Below are 7,914 nucleotides of genomic sequence, written 5' to 3'. Positions count from 1 at the left end.
GGAAACGGACGTCATGGTGTCCAACTCACATCTCCATCTGTCGGCTGCATTGACCTGCGTTGCTATCCGTCGCCTGTTAGCGGGTGCAATGGCAAGATCCAACAGAAGGCGCAGAAGGTTGAGGCGCATTTTAGCGATGTGCCAGTGGCAGGTAAACATTTCAATATTGCTAATACAACAATTATCTTCACTTTATTTCTTATATAGTAGCCTATGAACTTTGTATGTGTAATACAAATAGATATTTAGATATATTGTGATATACATTCATTTATTATTTCCTTATAAGCTATACGTGTATATCTGTATAGTGTATGTAGAATTCCAACACAGAGAATGTTGTCAGTAGTTTATAGAATAAAAAGGAAAGGTTAATTTGACTTGGTCTCAGAAGTGTGTGTGTGTGTGTGTGTGTGTGTGTGTGTTGTGTGTGTGTGTGGTGTGTGTGTGTGTGTGTTGTGTGTGTGTGTGTGTGTGTGTGTGTGTGTGTGTGGTGTGTGTGTGTGTTGTGTGTGTGTGTGTGTGTGTGTGTGTGTGTGTGTGTGTGTGTGTGTGTGTGTGTGTGTGTGTGTGGTGTGTGTGTGTGTGTGTGTGTGTGTGTGTGTGTGTGTGTGTTCAAAAGCGCTGGAGGTCAGTCCAAGCTTTGCCCCTGACATCATTGCATGTTGTGCATTTCTGTGCATAGACATGAACGATGTCCTTGAGGATGCTAAAGCCTTCCCCCCTGAAGATGGGGACCAGAGTCCTCCCCCTGCCGCAGCATGTGGACAGGAAAGTCCTGGACACCACCTAAGGAACAGGATTGCTGCACAACTCTCTGCTCCTGTCCAAATGGCACCACACCAGAGAGCACGATTACATCGAATGAACTTTGTTTTTTTTTGGAAAAACGTGGTTGTCTGTTAACTTGTGTTTTTGAAATGATGTGCACACATACCTGATTAATTTTGTTTGTTTTAGTGAGCTCCACTTCTCACTTTAGAGAAAAGAGGTGAAATAAAATAAACCTGTGCACCGTTGATTTCAAACTTGGTTTTCCTGAATTGTCTTTCTGCATAATCCCAAATTGGAGACAAATGTCCTTACCTCTTGGATCATTCAATCACGAGCACAGAGCAAAGGTTCAGAAAATGAACACAGGTCTTCTAATACAATCACTTTTGTTTTTGAGTGAAACTCTGCAAATGGTTTGACATGAGCAATTAAGACCGTAAATGTCATGTATATTGTAATGCCTTATACCTATGAAGCGCACAGACATATCTTTATTTAAAATGCTGATATTCAGGGTTAATCTTCAGACTTTGGAAAAAACACTTTAGTTCCGTGCACAACATTACTTTGTGCAAAACTTTTCCTTCTACATTATGAAACCCACACAGAACAATGTAGCCATCTAACAATCAAGCAAACGCAATGTCACCTTCATCACCCGTCTACCTGTATTTACTATAGAATATTGAAGACATGAAGGACAGTACGTTAAATTAGGTTTATTGTCTTCCAAATAAATAATACAAGCGAACAAAAACAAGTCTTTTAAGTAACATCAATAATCAAACATAGAAATGGCCAATGGTGGGGGGAAAAAAATAAATCGCATTTTGTCGACCATTTTTTCGAACAGGGTTAGAAATGTCTCTGAGTGCTGCATTATTTGTCTGTGGCGTTCGTCCTCTTTTTCTGCCTCGCGTTCTAGGCACTCCAGCACTCCCATAGCACCTTTTCTTTTTTTGGGGGGGGGCTGCTGGGTGGTTCCAGCCTCAGACAGTGATGAGGGTGGTGAGGGGTCTGGATCATCAGCCACATTTGGGGGGGGGAAGGAAGAGGAGCAGGAAGCAGCCTCCGGATCGAAGAGGATTGTGGGGTTTGCCAAGGCTGAGGCAACAAGGACAGGAGGACTAATTGAAGGCCTTGCACCTATGGCCTCATCCATGGCCATGAAGAAGGGCCATGTTGCAGGGGTTTTCTTCCCCCTGATCAGTCCCTGTTCCAGTCCTTGGCCTTTTAAGTTCCTATTGCAAACAAATGCATGTTAGAAATCTTTGTTCAGCTTTTTTCAAAAACAAACATGTTTTACAATAACAATACACCATTTACCTTGTATTTCTTTTTTAGGTTCTCCCATTTCTTGGAGGCCTGTTTGTGAGACACATGTTGCCCAAGGTCCAGTTCCTTAATGATTGACCTGTTATCATAGAATATTTAAACAATATATATTGGTGTTAAGGCAATGACCCACAGTGCACATTCATTACTTTCATTGCACAAAATATGAATTGAGTGCATAACTCACTCCCATGCTTCTTTTGGCAGCATTGCGTTTTTGCAAACCAGGTCGTCCTTGTCCATCCTTAATGCAATAAGTGCCTTGGTTTTTACCACAGTCCCTGAAATTACAAATCACACTTAAGTTTAAAACCGATTTCGTAAGTGAATGGATACATGAATTGACACGTGTGTTGTTAGTTTGATTCCGATTTAGATTTGTACATCTTCAAAATAAAAATCTAATGTAATCTTGGCAAATCAAATTAACACGTGTAGATTTATAAATACATGTTCACAAAGGCATGTTTTAGTTAAGGCAACGTATTATTTATCGTTTAAAAAAATAACCACATGGAACTCACATTTGTATGACGTTGTTTCCTCCATGCCCGAAAAACGGTTGCACACCTGTGGAGTGAGATTATCAAGCCTGCATCCATGCAAACTCGCTGTCGGAGGCTTTTATAACCCACTACACCTCCGCCCTGATTGCTTTGGACCAGCCCTCAATATGGCGGACTCTTCGCGTGAACGCGCAAACGGAGGGGTAGGGTGTAGGGGTAGGGTGTAGGGGGCGGTTTGGGAATGCGCCGAACTGCGCCGCCTCGCCGCGCCTCGCTCTCAAGGCTGCGGGCGTCTTTGTCCCGCGAGATTTCAACGTCTCATGTTGGCGAGCCTCCAGAGCAAGTCGGACAAAATGACTAACCATCATGCAACGCACGAGCAAGACGTTGATCGAAATTGCGCAGGTCTGCGCAGGTCTCGCTTGTCTCAAACAAGCCTAGTGTGTGTGAGAGTGGTGGCTTGACTGACAAAGTCGCGGCACAGAGAGTGAATACAATTTGACAGTTTATAGCAAATAAGTATGTAGTTAGTGTCTCAAGATTATCAACTCGACAGTCTTCATATGGATTCTTTTCTACATGCTGTTTGCAAGGAACTGATTACCTTTCTACTCCAAGTTTGTCCCAGAGTAATCCACGTGTGTATTAGCTTGTTAGCAACTGAGTGTTTGCATTCATTAATACAGTGAATGGACTCTGGTGAAAGGCCCTGACACACCAAGCAGTCACCGGAGAACTCGCCGACGCCGACTGTTGCGTCGCCGTGTTCTCCTGCGTCTTGGCCATGTGTCGCACTGGAATACACCGCAAAGACTTCAGCCGAGCACGTACGAACTGCGCATGCGTGAGTGGCAATAACTCTCCGTACCAGCAGGCGGCTGTAGTGTGTATTCGTCATTCAAAAGAGGCAACAACCGGAAGACAGAGAAGAAGAACAGACTGCGTGATCTAAACCAGTGATTCTCAAACTTTTTTCAATAATGTACCCCCTTTGAAAAAATAGTTCAGCCACTTACCCCCTGATCAGCACAAAAACTATTTGTTAGGGGACAAAATGCCTAAAGAGGTACAGTACAGTGCTGCACCATCGGTGTCTGATTTATTAAAACAACAACCTTGTAACCTGGATAGACCTGGTAAGCCCAAACGTGTAGTTCGGGTGAACTGGGAACGTCTGGAGGAGGCCCAAGTTCAGGAGGCCTTCAACTCACACCTCCGGCGGAGCTTTTCGGGCATTCCTGTGGAGGTTGGGGACATTGAACCAGAGTGGTCGGTGTTCAAAGCCTCTATTGCCGAAGCCGCGGCGGGGAGCTGTGGTCTCAAGGTCCTAGGTGCCTCAAGGGGCGGTAACCCTCGAACCTCCTGGTGGACACCGGTGGTCAGGGAAGCCGTCCGACTGAAGAAGGAGGCCTTCAGGGATTTGTTATCCCGGGGGACTCCCGAGGCAGTTGCAAGGTACCGACAGGCCCGAAGGGCAGCAGCCTCATCCGTGGCCGAGGCAAAGCAGCGGGTGTGGGAGAAGTTCGGAGAAGACATGGAGAAGGACTTTCGGGCGGCACCAAAGTTGTTCTGGAAAACTGTCCGACACCTCAGGAGGGGGAAGCAGGGAACCATCCAAGCTGTGTACAGTAAGGATGGGACGTTGTTGACCTCAACTGATGGAGTGTTAGGGCGTTGGAAGGAACACTTTGAGGAACTCCTGAACCCGACAACTCCGCCCTCTATGTTAGAGGCAGAGCTGGAGTATGGCGGGGGATCAACACCAATCTCCCGGGGGGAGGTCACTGAGGTCGTCAAACAACTCCACAGTGGCAAAGCCCCGGGGGTGGATGAGATCCGCCCGGAAATGCTGAAGGCTCTGGGTGTTGAGGGACTGTCATGGTTGACACGTCTCATCAACGTTGCGTGGAAGTCGGAAACGGTACCGAAGGAGTGGCAGACCGGGGTGGTGGTTCCCCTTTTTAAAAAGGGGGATCAGAGGGTGTGTGCCAATTACAGAGGCATCACACTACTCAGCCTCCCCGGGAAAGTTTACTCTAAGGTACTCGAAAGGAGGGTCAGGCCGATTGTCGAACCTCAGATTGAGGAGGAACAATGCGGATTCCGTCCTGGTCGTGGAACGACGGATCAGCTTTTTACTCTCGCAAGGATCCTGGAGGGGGCCTGGGAGTACGCTTATCCGGTCTACATGTGTTTTGTAGACTTGGAGAAGGCGTATGACCGAGTTCCCAGGGAGTTACTGTGGGAGGTGCTGCGGGAGTATGGGGTGAGGGGGTCTCTACTCAGGGCCATCCAATCTCTGTACTCCCAAAGCGAGAGCTGTGTCCGGGTCCTCGGCAGTAAGTCGGACCCATTTCCGGTGAGGGTTGGCCTCCGCCAGGGCTGCGCTTTGTCACCAATCCTGTTTGTAATATACATGGATCGGATTTCGAGGCGTAGTCATGGGGGAGGGGGTCTGCAGTTCGGTGGACTAAGGATTGCAACCACTGCTTTTTGCAGATGATGTGGTTCTAATGGCTTCATCGGTCTGCGACCTTCAGCACTCACTGGATCGGTTCGCAACCGAGTGTGAAGCGGCTGGGATGAGGATCAGCACCTCCAAATCTGAGGCCATGGTTCTCAGCAGGAAACCGATGGACTGTCCACTCCAGGTAGGGAATGAGTCCTTACCCCAAGTGAAGGAGTTCAAGTATCTCGGGGTCTTGTTCTCAGAGTGAGGGAACAATGGAGCGTGAGATGGGCCGGAGAATCGGAGCAGCGGGAGCGGTACTGCAGGTCGCTTTAACCGCACCGTTGTGACGAAAAGGGGAGCTGAGCCAGAAGGCAAAGCTCTCGGTCTTCCGGGCCATTTTCGTTCCTACCCTCACCTATGGTCATGAAGGATGGGTCATGACCGAAAGAACGAGATCGCGGGATACAAGCGGCCGAGATGGGTTTTCTCCGCAGGGTGGCTGGTGTCTCCCTTAGGGATAAGGTGAGAAGTTCGGTCATCAGGGAGGGACTCGGAGTTGAGCCGCTCCTCCTTCGCGTCGAAAGGAGCCAGTTGAGGTGGTTCGGGCACCTAGTTAGGATGCCACCTGGGCGGCCTCCCTAGGGAGGTGTTCCAGGCACGTCCAGCTGGGAAGAGACCAAGGGGTAGACCTAGGACCAGGTGGAGGGATTATATCTCTTCGCTGGCCTGGGAGCGCCTTGGGATCCCCCAGTGAGAGCTGGTTGATGTCGCCAGGGAAAATAAAGTTTGGGGCTCTCTGCTGGAACTGCTACCCCCGCGACCCGACCACGGATAAGCGGGAGAAGATGGATGGATGGATGGACAACCTTGTAACTGAGAAACACATTTCAAATGTTTACAATCCATTACTAAATTCATGGCAAACCAATTTTAACATCATGCATTTTGGGAAGCGACGTGGAGCGTTGCTGGCGTTGCTCGCTTCAAAAGTTGAGCAATGTTCAACTTTTGACGCCTCGATGGAGGCGTCAGCCAATCGAATCATATGCCAGTACAAGCTCTAGCCAATCAAACCGCGTGCTTGTGTGTCTGGGGCGGGAGATTCATGTGAGTGGTTGTTGGTCGAGTGTCAGACACGCCCGCCGGCAAGCGTCAACGCACGCCGCTGTGTGGACGGGCCGTTACGTGTTCAGTATTACTGCATGAGTTTCTCTTTACCCATGGATGCACAATAACAACGGACCATATCGGAGCTGTAATAATGGATATATTGCACATGTTTGCTGTAATTCATCATTTGTAAAATATTATACTACATGGGCTGTATGATGTAAATCTTGTACCGTAAATGTTGTATTAAATAAAGTTAATATTACTGACGTAGATTAACGTTCCTGTAGCTTCTTATTGCACTTGCAATTGTTTTAGTTACTTGTGGGCTACTTAACATGAATAATCACCGTTACTATCCTTTTACTCCATCACATTTCAAAAATAAATAGGCTATTGTTATTTTAACTCCACCACAGTAATCCATCATCAGCTTTACTTTTTAGATAAAGTTTTAACTCACAATTGATCATAACAGGCTTCAACATATACATTTTTATATATTACCAAGTGGTTTCATGTACAACCCACACAAGTATCATGCTAAATGAAGCTCTGTTGCTTGGATACTCACTAGATCCTGATTGTCAGCGTAATATAAAGTACATAACGATTGATGTGTAACTTAGTATAATTTACTAGCTAGCCGCTAGCTGCTAACTGCCGCCTCGTTAATATAAATCCAGTACCACGCTGTCATGAACGTGCGGTGCTGTTACGTGTACGCAAATTCACGTGCTTAATGTGAACGAGCCTTTTGGGCGGCGTGGTTAAAGTTGCGCATGCTCTATGAGTGCACATACGGGTACTTCTCAGGCATGCCGGGTAATCTGTGACGTTTCGCTCTCTCGAAAGTTGGGCCATTTTGTCACCATGAATGAGGCCCCGCCTCCCACGCTGTATCCAGTTGTTATCCATGGTGCCAGCGCCATATAGATAGAAGAGTTACGACAACGGAAGTCCAAAAAACGGTTATCGTCACGTGGTTCATGTAGACGAGGATCGTTCCCCGGAAGTTCATGGCGGGCATGTGAATGCATTGATAACAGGAGATAGAACTACGATTTTTGGTAATTATTAGTGAATAAAGGTTTTGATTTGCAATATGTATACAACAAATCAATATGTGTATGTATTTACATCAATATGTTTTAAAAAATAAAATAGAATTTGCTAATATTAAGTGATAATATTAGGATTAGTGTGAACAAGGAGTTTACATGTTAGGCTAACAGTGCCTTGGTTAAAGAGCCTGTTGCTGTTTATTTATAGCTTTGAATTCTTTAAAACCAATATTATCTTCTTAAACTTGTATGGTAGTCAGGAGCATCACTTTCTAATGTTTATTGATATATTTAGAGGGAGGGGATCTAAAGTGATGCTTTAAAATTCAGATTAGATTAATGTCTACCATTTTCTTAAATTCATGGTAGTTTCAGTAATCCCATGGTAATTGAGGACACAAGTTATCTAAATGACTAATGTCATCTTTATGGCTTTCAGAAAGGACAGGAGACCGACAGGTGACTATCAAAGGACTAGCAGCAGCAGCATGATGATGATGATGATGATGTTAAATGTGTTGTTTTAGGAACAGCCATTGCAAATACATGGATTTCAATAAACATTGAATAGCATATCATGCAGTTTGTCTGTGCCTTTTCCTCCGTGTTCTCCTGGTTTGCTGTGCTGCCTCCTTGTCGCCACCATGGTTTGCTGTGCTGCCTGGGGATGCTC

Source organism: Gymnodraco acuticeps, unplaced genomic scaffold (genome assembly GCF_902827175.1).
Source record: "Gymnodraco acuticeps unplaced genomic scaffold, fGymAcu1.1, whole genome shotgun sequence".
NCBI classification, from domain to species: domain Eukaryota; kingdom Metazoa; phylum Chordata; class Actinopteri; order Perciformes; family Bathydraconidae; genus Gymnodraco; species Gymnodraco acuticeps.
The sequence above is the reverse complement of the archived record's forward strand: the minus strand, read 5'-3'. Positions refer to the sequence as shown.